Genomic DNA, 13,549 nt, shown 5'->3' on the forward strand with positions numbered 1-13,549 from the left:
ATGTTCTCCCTGTACTGCCCTCTTTAATGCGTATGTAACCATAACTTGACAGCCAGCCAAACTCCAATCAAGAACTGAACCAGAGTCAGGGATAGGCTTTCCATAAACCTCCAGTTCTATAGTTGAAACGGTGTAAAACTGTAACAGTACAGAAACATTTAATTCTATAGCAGCTCAGACTTAACGAGTCGAACCGATGTTTCGTAGTCGCATAGTGAACAATACCTGACCATCACTGTACATAGAAAACGTACGCATCCTGTTGGAATATTGTTCTCAACAGGCTTAGTATCTAAATAACATGTAAGATAACTTAAGTGCGAAGTGAAATCACATGTAGAGAGAAGCTACCTGCAAAACAGAACATAACAGGAAGGCGAGGCTAGCGAGGAAATAGATGTAATCGATTTACTTAAAACTCAGAACTTAAACACGACATTAGAAATGATTGTGTTTACAGGCAGGGGCTTTAGAAGTGGGGGGGTATTTCTTTATTTGATTTCATCCATTCGGATAAACACACCTACCCGACCGCTCAGAGTCTTAAAGCACACTGTTGCCTCATTTTGTATCACATTCCAGTGATACAACTGGGGGGGGGGGGCAATTTCAGAATCTGGGGGGGAATGTCTTGTTCTTCAAAGTGCACTGAACAAAAATATTAACTTAACATGGAACAATTTCTAAGATTTTACTGAGTTACAGTTCATATAAGGAAACCAGTCAATTTAAATAAATGAATTAGGCCCTAATCTATGGATTTCACATGACTGGGAATATAGATATGCATCTGTTGGTCACAGATACCTTTAAAAAGGTAGGGTGTGGATCAGAACCAGTCAGTATTTGGTGTTACCACCATTTGCCTCATGCAGCGCGACACATCTCCTTCCCATAAGAGTTGATCAGGCTGTTGATTGTGGCCTGTGGAATGTTGTCCCACTCCTCTTCAATGGCTGTGTGAAGTTGCAAGAGTGAATCCTCTCACTTCACCTCTTCCTCTCTGACCCGCCTCTTGTCTGAGCCAGAAAAAAATAGGCGCAATGAATTATGGTCGTTGTAGTTAATTACCATGTTTCTGCGCTGAACTCGGTTCATTATTTGGCTTAATGAAAACTACAACTCCCTTCAGCCCAGCATCCCACATAAAGTTCTTGACTTGATTTCTCTCGTGAATTATTTGATTTCTCTATAGACAAGAAAACAAACTTAATGGAATTCAAGTAATTGAATTGACTTTGGTCAATTAGTAACCCCCCAAAATAAAACGTTGGTTAATCGCTCAGCACTACTGGCCATAAAGTTAGTTGTTGGTGAATGTAACCACCATCACAAAGACCTTCCCGGGAAACTGGCTGATGCAGTATAAGCTTTTTTACTCAGTAGTATATATATTCTGAAAGTGTCAACACACAGTGATGACTGCTGACCATAACTGTTTTTTATCTGTGTGTGTGTGTCAATGGAAATGTTTCTGCCACCTCCCTACCCACAGGTGTTCACGGACCCCAGCAACCTGCAGCGCCACATCCGCTCGCAGCACATAGGGGCGCGCACTCACACCTGCCCCGAATGTGGCAAGACCTTCGCCACCTCATCGGGCCTCAAGCAGCACAAGCACATTCACAGTAGTGTCAAGCCCTTCATCTGTAAGTCTCCGCAACCCAAGTCGATATGGCCTAGCCAACCCACATCTAGTTCTACCTCCCTGTGTCTAAAGGCCTACTCCTCATCCTCCTCCCTCCATCTCTCTCCAACCCCAAGCAGGGCCAGCGACAGTAGCAGATACAATCCCGTAGGTCAGAGGCAATTCCGTGACCCCATCCCTTCTTTTTCTTGTTACGTCTTTCATTTTGTTGTGTGTTTTCCCCACCTTTTCTCTTGTTTTTGTTATTCTCCTCCATTCCTCCCTCCGTGCCTCTCCTCCTCTTCTTGTTGTATGGGTAACACTTTATTTTGATAGTCCAGCTCATTAAGTTGGATAGAGGGTGCACTTGCATTGACAAAGATAGGAAGTGGGCCCTCTTTCCCAGTCTACGATCCCTCTGCAGCTGATATGTTACTGATTTGTTGAGCATCTTTAGTGGGACTTTTAAAAAAGTGCTACTTTGTGTTTCTTTTTTCCCCCTGTGTGTGTGTGTGTGTGTTTCCTTCTGAGGGGGGTAAAATGGGTTTCTTTCGGCACGGGCAGATTTGATATAAACGTGGATCAACAGTTTCTGCTCCAGCTCCAGCTCTCCAGGATGCCGGAAGCCATGATACCTTACCTTGTCTTCTCTCTCTTAACCTTCTGCTTTGCTTTTCTGTTTGTACCCATGTGCACATATGTGTGTTTATGCTAATATACATGTATAGGTACAGTCTGTATTCAAGCAACACTTTATAGAATATATTGTGAAAAGTAGGTTGCCCACTGTGGAGATATGGTATATATGTTGCCGGTCATAGTGAAGCATGATTTGCGATTTGCATAGATACAGCCTTTAGAGAAAAAGGCCCAGTCTATGTACATGTACAGTGAGTGTACCAACAGTAAGAACACCTGCTATTTCCATGACGTAGACCAGGCCTGGGCAATTCCTTTCCAATGAGGGCCACATTAGAATATATTTTTGCCATCGCGGGCCAGAATCATATTACAGGATTACACATCATGTGTATGACTGTGTTGACAGATATATCTACTGTAAATCACGTCCAGATATGCTACTTATTTGACTTTTTTAACATGCACAGAAATAAACCACATCCATGTTCTCCTTTTGGTAGGTATTTTCATTATTAAACATGCAATGAACTACACAGAGAGAAAAGTACACTGTACATTCAGCACCACGGACAAAAACACAAGAAAGAGAGAGAGCTGAACATTACATTTAAACTACTCAATCAGTGTGAGGAGTGAAGTCTGATGGGCATTGACTAGAGCAGTGAAGTCAGGTATAGTTTCTGATGGGCATTGACTAGAGCAGTGAAGTCAGGTATAGTTTCTGATGGGCATTGACTAGAGCAGTGAAGTCAGGTATAGTTTCTGATGGGCATTGACTAGAGCAGTGAAGTCAGGTATAGTTTCTGATGGGCATTGACTAGAGCAGTGAAGTCAGGTATAGTTTCTGATGGGCATTGACTAGAGCAGTGAAGTCAGGTATAGTTTCTGATGGGCATTGACTAGAGCAGTGAAGTCAGGTATAGTTTCTGATGGGCATTGACTAGAGCAGTGAAGTCAGGTATAGTTTCTGATGGGCATTGACTAGAGCAGTGAAGTCAGGTATAGTTTCTGATGGGCATTGACTAGAGCAGTGAAGTCAGGTATAGTTTCTGATGGGCATTGACTAGAGCAGTGAAGTCAGGTATAGTTTCTGATGGGCATTGACTAGAGCAGTGAAGTCAGGTATAGTTTCTGATGGGCATTGACTAGAGCAGTGAAGTCAGGTTTCTGAGGGCATTGACTTTCAGGTATAGTTTCTGATGGGCATTGACTAGAGCAGTGAAGTCAGGTATAGTTTCTGATGGGCATTGACTAGAGCAGTGAAGTCAGGTATAGTTTCTGATGGGCATTGACTAGAGCAGTGAAGTCAGGTATAGTTTCTGATGGGCATTGACTAGAGCAGTGAAGTCAGGTATAGTTTCTGATGGGCATTGACTAGAGCAGTTCAGGTATAGTTTCTGATGGGCATTGACTAGAGCAGTGAAGTCAGGTATAGTTTCTGATGGGCATTGACTAGAGCAGTGAAGTCAGGTATAGTTTCTGATGGGCATTGACTAGAGCAGTGAAGTCAGGTATAGTTTCTGATGGGCATTGACTAGAGCAGTGAAGTCAGGTATAGTTTCTGATGGGCATTGACTAGAGCAGTGAAGTCAGGTATAGTTTCTGATGGGCATTGACTAGAGCAGTGAAGTCAGGTATAGTTTCTGATGGGCATTGACTAGAGCAGTGAAGTCAGGTATAGTTTCTGATGGGCATTGACTAGAGCAGTATAGTTTCTGATGGGCATTGACTAGAGCAGTGAAGTCAGGTATAGTTTCTGATGGGCATTGACTAGAGCAGTGAAGTCAGGTATAGTTTCTGATGGGCATTGACTAGAGCAGTGAAGTCAGGTATAGTTTCTGATGGGCATTGACTAGAGCAGTGAAGTCAGGTATAGTTTCTGATGGGCATTGACTAGAGCAGTGAAGTCAGGTATAGTTTCTGATGGGCATTGACTAGAGCAGTGAAGTCAGGTATAGTTTCTGATGGGCATTGACTAGAGCAGTGAAGTCAGGTATAGTTTCTGATGGGCATTGACTAGAGCAGTGAAGTCAGGTATAGTTTCTGATGGGCATTGACTAGAGCAGTGAAGTCAGGTATAGTTTCTGATGGGCATTGACTAGAGCAGTGAAGTCAGGTATAGTTTCTGATGGGCATTGACTAGAGCAGTGAAGTCATTGGTATAGTTTCTGATGGGCATTGACTAGAGCAGTGAAGTCAGGTATAGTTTCTGATGGGCATTGACTAGAGCAGTGAAGTCAGGTATAGTTTCTGATGGGCATTGACTAGAGCAGTGAAGTCAGGTATAGTTTCTGGTGGGCATTGACTAGAGCAGTGAAGTCATAGTTTCTGTGGGCATAGTTTCTGTTTCTGATGGGCATTGACTAGAGCAGTGAAGTCAGGTATAGTTTCTGATGGGCATTGACTAGAGCAGTGAAGTCAGGTATAGTTTCTGATGGGCATTGACTAGAGCAGTGAAGTCAGGTATAGTTTCTGATGGGCATTGACTAGAGCAGTGAAGTCAGGTATAGTTTCTGATGGGCATTGACTAGAGCAGTGAAGTCAGGTATAGTTTCTGATGGGCATTGACTAGAGCAGTGAAGTCAGGTATAGTTTCTGATGGGCATTGACTAGAGCAGTGAAGTCAGGTATAGTTTCTGATGGGCATTGACTAGAGCAGTGAAGTCAGGTATAGTTTCTGATGGGCATTGACTAGAGCAGTGAAGTCAGGTTTCTGATAGTTTCTGTTTCTGATGGGCATTGACTAGAGCAGTGAAGTCAGGTATAGTTTCTGATGGGCATTGACTAGAGCAGTGAAGTCAGGTATAGTTTCTGATGGGCATTGATAGTTTCTGATGGGCATTGACTAGAGCAGTGAAGTCAGGTATAGTTTCTGATGGGCATTGACTAGAGCAGTGAAGTCAGGTATAGTTTCTGATGGGCATTGACTAGAGCAGTGAAGTCAGGTATAGTTTCTGATGGGCATTGACTGAGAGCAGTGAAGTCAGGTATAGTTTCTGATGGGCATTGACTAGAGCAGTGAAGTCAGGTATAGTTTCTGATGGGCATTGACTAGAGCAGTGAAGTCAGGTATAGTTTCTGATGGGCATTGACTAGAGCAGTGAAGTCAGGTATAGTTTCTGATGGGCATTGACTAGAGCAGTGAAGTCAGGTATAGTTTCTGATGGGCATTGAAGTCAGGTATAGTTTCTGATGGGCATTGACTAGAGCAGTGAAGTCAGGTATAGTTTCTGATGGGCATTGACTAGAGCAGTGAAGTCAGGTATAGTTTCTGATGGGCATTGACTAGAGCAGTGAAGTCAGGTATAGTTTCTGATGGGCATTGACTAGAGCAGTGAAGTCAGGTATAGTTTCTGATGGGCATTGACTAGAGCAGTGAAGTCAGGTATAGTTTCTGATGGGCATTGACTAGAGCAGTGAAGTCAGGTATAGTTTCTGATGGGCATTGACTAGAGCAGTGTTTCTGATGGGCAGTCAGGTATAGTTTCTGGTGGGCATTGACTAGAGCAGTGAAGTCAGGTATAGTTTCTGGTGGGCATTGACTAGAGCAGTGAAGTCAGGTATAGTTTCTGATGGGCATTGACTAGAGCAGTGAAGTCAGGTATAGTTTCTGATGGGCATTGACTAGAGCAGTGAAGTCAGGTATAGTTTCTGATGGGCATTGACTAGAGCAGTGAAGTCAGGTATAGTTTCTGATGGGCATTGACTAGAGCAGTGAAGTCAGGTATAGTTTCTGATTGACTAGAGCAGTGAAGTCAGGTATAGTTTCTGATGGGCATTGACTAGAGCAGTGAAGTCAGGTATAGTTTCTGATGGGCATTGACTAGAGCAGTGAAGTCAGGTATAGTTTCTGATGGGCATTGACTAGAGCAGTGAAGTCAGGTATAGTTTCTGATGGGCATTGACTAGAGCAGTGAAGTCAGGTATAGTTTCTGATGGGCATTGACTAGAGCAGTGAAGTCAGGTTGATAGTTTCTGATGGGCATTGACTAGAGAGCAGTGTTTCTGAATTGACTCAGGTATAGTTTCTGATGGGCATTGACTAGAGCAGTGAAGTCAGGTATAGTTTCTGATGGGCATTGACTAGAGCAGTGAAGTCAGGTATAGTTTCTGATGGGCATTGACTAGAGCAGTGAAGTCAGGTATAGTTTCTGATGGGCATTGACTAGAGCAGTGAAGTCAGGTATAGTTTCTGATGGGCATTGACTAGAGCAGTGAAGTCAGGTATAGTTTCTGATGGGCATTGACTAGAGCAGTGAAGTCAGGTATAGTTTCTGATGGGCATTGACTAGAGCAGTGAAGTCAGGTATAGTTTCTGATGGGCATTGACTAGAGCAGTGAAGTCAGGTATAGTTTCTGATGGGCATTGACTAGAGCAGTGAAGTCAGGTATAGTTTCTGATGGGCATTGACTAGAGCAGTGAAGTCAGGTATAGTTTCTGATGGGCATTGACTAGAGCAGTGAAGTCAGGTATAGTTTCTGATGGGCATTGACTAGAGCAGTGAAGTCAGGTATAGTTTCTGATGGGCATTGACTAGAGCAGTGAAGTCAGGTATAGTTTCTGATGGGCATTGACTAGAGCAGTGAAGTCAGGTATAGTTTCTGATGGGCATTGACTAGAGCAGTGAAGTCAGGTATAGTTTCTGATGGGCATTGACTAGAGCAGTGAAGTCAGGTATAGTTTCTGATGGGCATTGACTAGAGCAGTGAAGTCAGGTATAGTTTCTGATGGGCATTGACTAGAGCAGTGAAGTCAGGTATAGTTTCTGATGGGCATTGACTAGAGCAGTGAAGTCAGGTATAGTTTCTGATGGGCATTGACTAGAGCAGTGAAGTCAGGTATAGTTTCTGATGGGCATTGACTAGAGCAGTGAAGTCAGGTATAGTTTCTGATGGGCATTGACTAGAGCAGTGAAGTCAGGTATAGTTTCTGATGGGCATTGACTAGAGCAGTGAAGTCAGGTATAGTTTCTGATGGGCATTGACTAGAGCAGTGAAGTCAGGTATAGTTTCTGATGGGCATTGACTAGAGCAGTGAAGTCAGGTATAGTTTCTGATGGGCATTGACTAGAGCAGTGAAGTCAGGTATAGTTTCTGATGGGCATTGACTAGAGCAGTGAAGTCAGGTATAGTTTCTGATGGGCATTGACTAGAGCAGTGAAGTCAGGTATAGTTTCTGATGGGCATTGACTAGAGCAGTGAAGTCAGGTATAGTTTCTGATGGGCATTGACTAGAGCAGTGAAGTCAGGTATAGTTTCTGATGGGCATTGACTAGAGCAGTGAAGTCAGGTATAGTTTCTGATGGGCATTGACTAGAGCAGTGAAGTCAGGTATAGTTTCTGATGGGCATTGACTAGAGCAGTGAAGTCAGGTATAGTTTCTGATGGGCATTGACTAGAGCAGTGAAGTCAGGTATAGTTTCTGATGATTGCTGATGGGCATTGACTAGAGCAGTGAAGTCAGGTATAGTTTCTGATGGGCATTGACTAGAGCAGTGAAGTCAGGTATAGTTTCTGATGGGCATTGACTAGAGCAGTGAAGTCAGGTATAGTTTCTGGTGGGCATTGACTAGAGCAGTGAAGTCAGGTATAGTTTCTGATGGGCATTGACTAGAGCAGTGAAGTCAGGTATAGTTTCTGATGGGCATTGACTAGAGCAGTGAAGTCAGGTATAGTTTCTGATGGGCATTGACTAGAGCAGTGAAGTCAGGTATAGTTTCTGATGGGCATTGACTAGAGCAGTGAAGTCAGGTATAGTTTCTGATGGGCATTGACTAGAGCAGTGAAGTCAGGTATAGTTTCTGATGGGCATTGACTAGAGCAGTGAAGTCAGGTATAGTTTCTGATGGGCATTGACTAGAGCAGTGAAGTCAGGTATAGTTTCTGATGGGCATTGACTAGAGCAGTGAAGTCAGGTATAGTTTCTGATGGGCATTGACTAGAGCAGTGAAGTCAGGTATAGTTTCTGATGGGCATTGACTAGAGCAGTGAAGTCAGGTATATTTTCTGATGGGCATTGACTACAGCAGTGAAGTCAGGTATAGTTTCTGACATCGCTATGAGCAGGATTGCTGAGAGGTGAGAGTCAGTAAGAGATGATCTGTGCCTTGACTTGTTATATTTCATCACTGAAAATGTCTGTTCACATGCATAGGTTGACCCAAATAGTACAAACATCTTCTGAGCATAATTCATAATCTTTGGAGAGCTTTGTTCATTGAGAGATACATAGAACCTCGTCAGTGACATTGTTTTGAATAGTTCTCCAATCACTGCATCAGACTGAAGATCGATAAGCTCAGACTTACAATCGGAAGGTGGGTGAGATTATTGACTTCTACTTGGAAATCAGGAGTAATTTTCCCTTGAAGGCTTTGACAAGGCTGTGCATCTGATATGCAAAACGGCCCTTCCCTTGTGGTTTGGAATTCAGTTCATTCACGAGGGCCATGATGTCCACGGTGAAGACAAAATCAGCCAACCATTATTTATCTGGCAGTTGAGGGAAATCCACATATTTTCCTTTCATTTGCGAAAACTCAGCAATCGCCGAACTCAGGTCCCACACCCTTTTAAGCCCCTTCCCCAAACTCAGCCATCTCATGTTTTTGTGGTAGGGGACATATGCATGACCCGACTCTGTCTCTTCCAACAGTGAGACAAACTGCCTGTGGTTTAAAGATTTTGCTCTTATGAAGTTTACCACTTTAGTCACTGTATCCACAACATGGCCCATTTGGTGAATAATGCAATTCAGGTAAATAATGATCTGATCTGGGTTCAGCTCAGCTACTTGATCTTGTATCCTTTTCAAAAGGCCAAAGTTTTTTCCTGTCAAGTTTGGGCACCATCAGTGGTCACACTGGATAACTTTCAAAACTCAGTCCCAGCTTTGCTACACACTTTTTAACCTCCTCCAATAAATGTTTCCCTAATGTTGTGCTCTTCATTGACTGCACTGAAGCCAGCTCCTCTGCTATTTCAAAGTCTGGGGTTATGCCTCGTAAGAATATCAACAACTGAGCCGTGTCACGTGCATCACTGCTCTCATCCAGGGCCAAGGAGAAATAGGTGAAATCCTTTACCTTGTCTTTCAACTGTTGCTCCATATTCTCTGAGATGTCCTCAACACGCCAGGTCACTGTTCATCTTGACAGGGAAACATTTTCAAACAGCTCTTTCTTGTCGGGGCAAAGTATTGCTTCAGAGTCAATTTAACATTCTTTAATGAATTTGCCTTCAGCGAATGGGTTGCTATGTTTAGCAATTTCGTTGGACATTACATAGTTAGCTCTCGTAATTCTGTTGTTTCCTGAAAGCAGTTTTGTGAAAAGTCCTTGCTGCTTTTGCAACTGAGAAAGCAACTGTTTCGATGCACTTGCCCTCTGCTCAGAAGACATATTCTTATATATCTCTGCTTTGTCTGGAAGTGTCGGGACAAGATACTCTTTCAAGACAACGATGCTCTCTTTGCACACTAAGCACACAGGGGGGTGCAACTCAATATTAGGAAGGTGATCTTAATGTTTTGTACACAGTGTATATTATTTCTAAGTAGTGTTGTATCTGTGTTGACTGTTGACTTGGTACTCTGAGTTAGTGACAGTGTTTAAATGGGCTTAACCAGGCCCATGTGGGCTGTGTGTCTCCCCAGGCGAGGTGTGCCTCAAGTCCTACACGCAGTTCTCCAACCTGTGCCGCCACAAGCGCATGCACGCCGACTGCCGCACCCAGATCAAGTGTAAGGACTGTGGTCAGATGTTCAGCACTACTTCCTCCCTCAACAAGCACCAGCGTTTTTGTGAGGGCAAGAACCATCATGGCCCTGCCGGGGGCCTGTTTGCTCCCGGCATCCCCATGAGCAGCCCCATCCTGGCCAAGTCCAGGTCCCATCCCCACCACCACCAACCGGGACTCAACCAATCAGGTCTGGCCTTCCCTGACTACTTCACCTCCCGGCCCCATCTTCACGCCAGCCTATCCTTCTCCCCCAGGCCGCATGGCTTCCCCTCGCTCTCCCATGGCTTCCCGGATCTCTTCGTCCCCTCGCTCTACCTCCGACCGCCCTTACTGCCCCCCAGCCCCTTTCTGAAGAGCCCCCTGCGCAAGAACAGTAACAACGGTGGGAGCCAGGAGGGCAAGCTGCCTCACAGCCCCCTGGACGGGACTCCACTGTCTCTGATCAGCTCCATCAACAACAACAACGGAGGAAATAGTCTCCTCAGCAGTCAGGAGAGGGAGGACAAAGCGAGGCTGGAGCTGGCGTACAGAGAAGTCAAGGCCAAAACCAAGATGTCGGCGGTGTTGGACGGCAGCAACCTGGAGGAAGTCAACACCACCAGCAGCACCAACCTAGACACCACCACCGGCACCGCCTCGTGTTCAGAGTTAGACAGCGACGCTGAGAGTGAGCGGGAACAACGGGAGCGGGTCAGCGGCAGAAAGAGAAGGAAGGAGGCAGGCATTAGAGGGGTGGTGGGGACAGATAGGATGGGTCAGGATGGGCGGCCGGACAACGTGAACAGCGGCTCAGTGTCGGCGGTGTCCAGCTCGTTCAACCTGGCTTGCGAGCAGCCCCCCTTCCTCTCGGTCGCCTCCCAGCACTCCTTCTTTCCGCATCCGGACGAGCAGGCACTGCCCCCCACAGGGGCCACCGCTGCCACTGACTCCATCAAGGCCATCGCTTCCATCGCCGAGAAGTACTTTGGCCCTGCGCTCATGGGCCTGCAAGAGAAGAATATGGGCTCGAAGCCCTGCCATTCAATGTTCCCTTTCCAGTTCCTACCCAACTTACCTCACCCCCTCTACCCCTTCACCGAGCGGGCCGGTGCCCTCAAACCCGGCATGCTCTTCAAGGCTGAGCCCAAGTCGCCTCGTGCTCAACATCCGCCACCCCACAAAATGGCTGCCCCTCGCACTGAAGAGCCATCACCCTTTGACCCCACCACCAAGCCAAAGAAGACCAAACCGAAACTGCCGGCCCCCGCCAAGTCGACCCCACCCAGCGGTAGCAGCAACACCCCCCTCCTTCTCCCGGGGGATGAGGAGCAGCCACTGGACCTCAGCATCAGCAGCCACAGACGGGATGTGCACAACGGGGTGGTGGCCCCTGAGCAGCCGTCCAGCCGCAAGAACCAATGCAAGGAGGAGCACCCCGACAGCCACCCGCACCAACACACCCTGCACCCCCAGGGCCACCCCCTCCACCAGCTCCTGCTGTCACAGCATCAGCAGCCCCTGGCCCAGCCGCCCCAGCAGCAGCCCTCCCTGCATTACACCAAGCCCTCGGCCTTCTTCATGGACCCAATATACAGGTATTTCAGCCCCAAGGAGACCAGAGTCCTCACCAGACACTGTATGTAGATAAGCAACTGAAGTTGACACTCATGTTAGAACCTATATTCAATATGTAGGCTATATATACACAATATACAGCAGGGTCTGGAACTATTGACAAACTCAATAAAGATGAGCAGAAATGACTGTATAAAATGAATAATGCAAATACTGAGATAAACTGAACAAAAATATGAACGCAACATGTAAAGTGTTGGTCCCATGTTTCATGAGCTTAAATATAAGATCCCAGAAACGTTCCATACACACAAAAAGCTTAACTCTCACAAATTCTGTGCCGGTGGGGCTTGGCTCATTGCGCTCTAGCAACTCCTTGCGGTGAGCTGGGCACTTGTAGGCTGACAACGGTCATCAGTTGAGCAGTGTTTCCTGAAACACATTGGTGCAGCTGGCTTCCGGGTTAAGCAGGCGGGTGTTAAGAAGCGTGCTTTGGTGGGTCATGTTTCAGAAGACGCATGACTCGACCTTCGCCTCTTCCGAGCTCGTTGAGGAGTTGCAGCGACGAGACAAGATCGTAATCACTAAATTGGGGAGAAAAAGGGGGTAGTTGGGCTTACTGAGGAGTATTTCTGTCTGTAATAAAGCACTTTTGTGGGGAAAAACAAATTCTGATTGTCTGGTCTGGCTTCCCAGTCCGTGGGCCTGTTTCCCAAGTGGGTGGGCCTATGCCTTAACAGGTCCACCCAAGGCTGTGCCCTGCCCAGTCATGTAAAATTCATAGATTAATCCATTAGCTTAAGGAATTTCAATTGACTGATTTCCTTGTATTCACTGAAACTCGGTAAAATCATTGAAATTGTGGGATGTTGCGTTTATATTTTTGTTCAGTATGTATTGTATGCTAAAAAATGGAGGAAATTATATTATTTATACTAATACATTTTCTCGGAGAAAGAGATTTTGAGCTAAAAAAATCTCAAAAAGGTAGGGGTCAAAATACATTTCAATACCTAACCTTGCGAGGATAACGGCACTGAGCTTTTTTCTAAAATGGTGTATGAGTTAGAGAACAGTGGGAGGGATCTTACACCATTCCTCCATACATAATCCTTCCAGATCCTTGATATCCTTCATATGCACTTATGGAATGCCCTCTTCAATTCAAACCACAGGAGACTGCGATGGCCACTGCAAAACGTGGATTTTGTGGCCAATTAACGACATATTTGATGATTCTGATGTGGGCTTGAGGTTATTGTCTTGCTGGAAGATCCACTTGTGGCCAAGTTTCAGACTCCTGGCAGAGGCAACCAGGTTTTTGGCTAAACTCTCCGGATATTGGGTGAAGTTCATGAGGGCCTCAGGACCAGTGGAAGCAAAATATCCCCATAACATCAAAGATCCACAACTATATTTTACAGTAGGTATGGGGTTAGTTTTTGCTCATACCTTTTTATTGACGCTAAACCCACCACTGGTGTGCGTGACCAAAGAGACCTAATTTCATGTCATTTGCCCAAAGCACCGGTTGCAATCCAAGTGCCATTTAGCAAACTCCAGTCGTTGACATCTTTTGGGATGACATGAAAATAGAGCTTTTTGACCATGCACACCAAAGGTGGGTTCGGCGTAGAAATGAAATGAGAATGCATGAGCAGAAATTAACCCCAAAACTACTGTAAAATATGGTGGTGGATCTTTGATGTTATGGGGCTATTTTGCTTCCACTGGTCCTAAGGCCCTTGTTAAGGTCAACGGCATCATGAACTTTGGCCAGTACCAGGATATTTGAACCAAAACCTGGTTGGCTCTGCCAGGAGGCTGAAACATGGACACAAGTGGATGTTCCAGCAAGACAATATCCCCAAGCACACAGCAAAATCTACAAAGAAATGGTTCATTGGCCACAAAATCAAAATTGTGCAATGGTCATCTCAGTCTCATTGAAAACCTGTTAATTGAATTGAAGAGGGCCATCCATAA

The 13,549-nt window shown here is 45.4% G+C and overlaps 1 pseudogene; it reads left to right on the forward strand.

The window, feature by feature from the left end:
- LOC135527408 (histone-lysine N-methyltransferase PRDM16-like) overlaps positions 1-13,549 on the forward strand; it is a 472,536-nt pseudogene that overhangs the window by 403,155 nt on the left and 55,832 nt on the right.

This window comes from Oncorhynchus masou, chromosome 33 (assembly GCF_036934945.1).
Source record: "Oncorhynchus masou masou isolate Uvic2021 chromosome 33, UVic_Omas_1.1, whole genome shotgun sequence".
Lineage (NCBI taxonomy): Eukaryota > Metazoa > Chordata > Actinopteri > Salmoniformes > Salmonidae > Oncorhynchus > Oncorhynchus masou.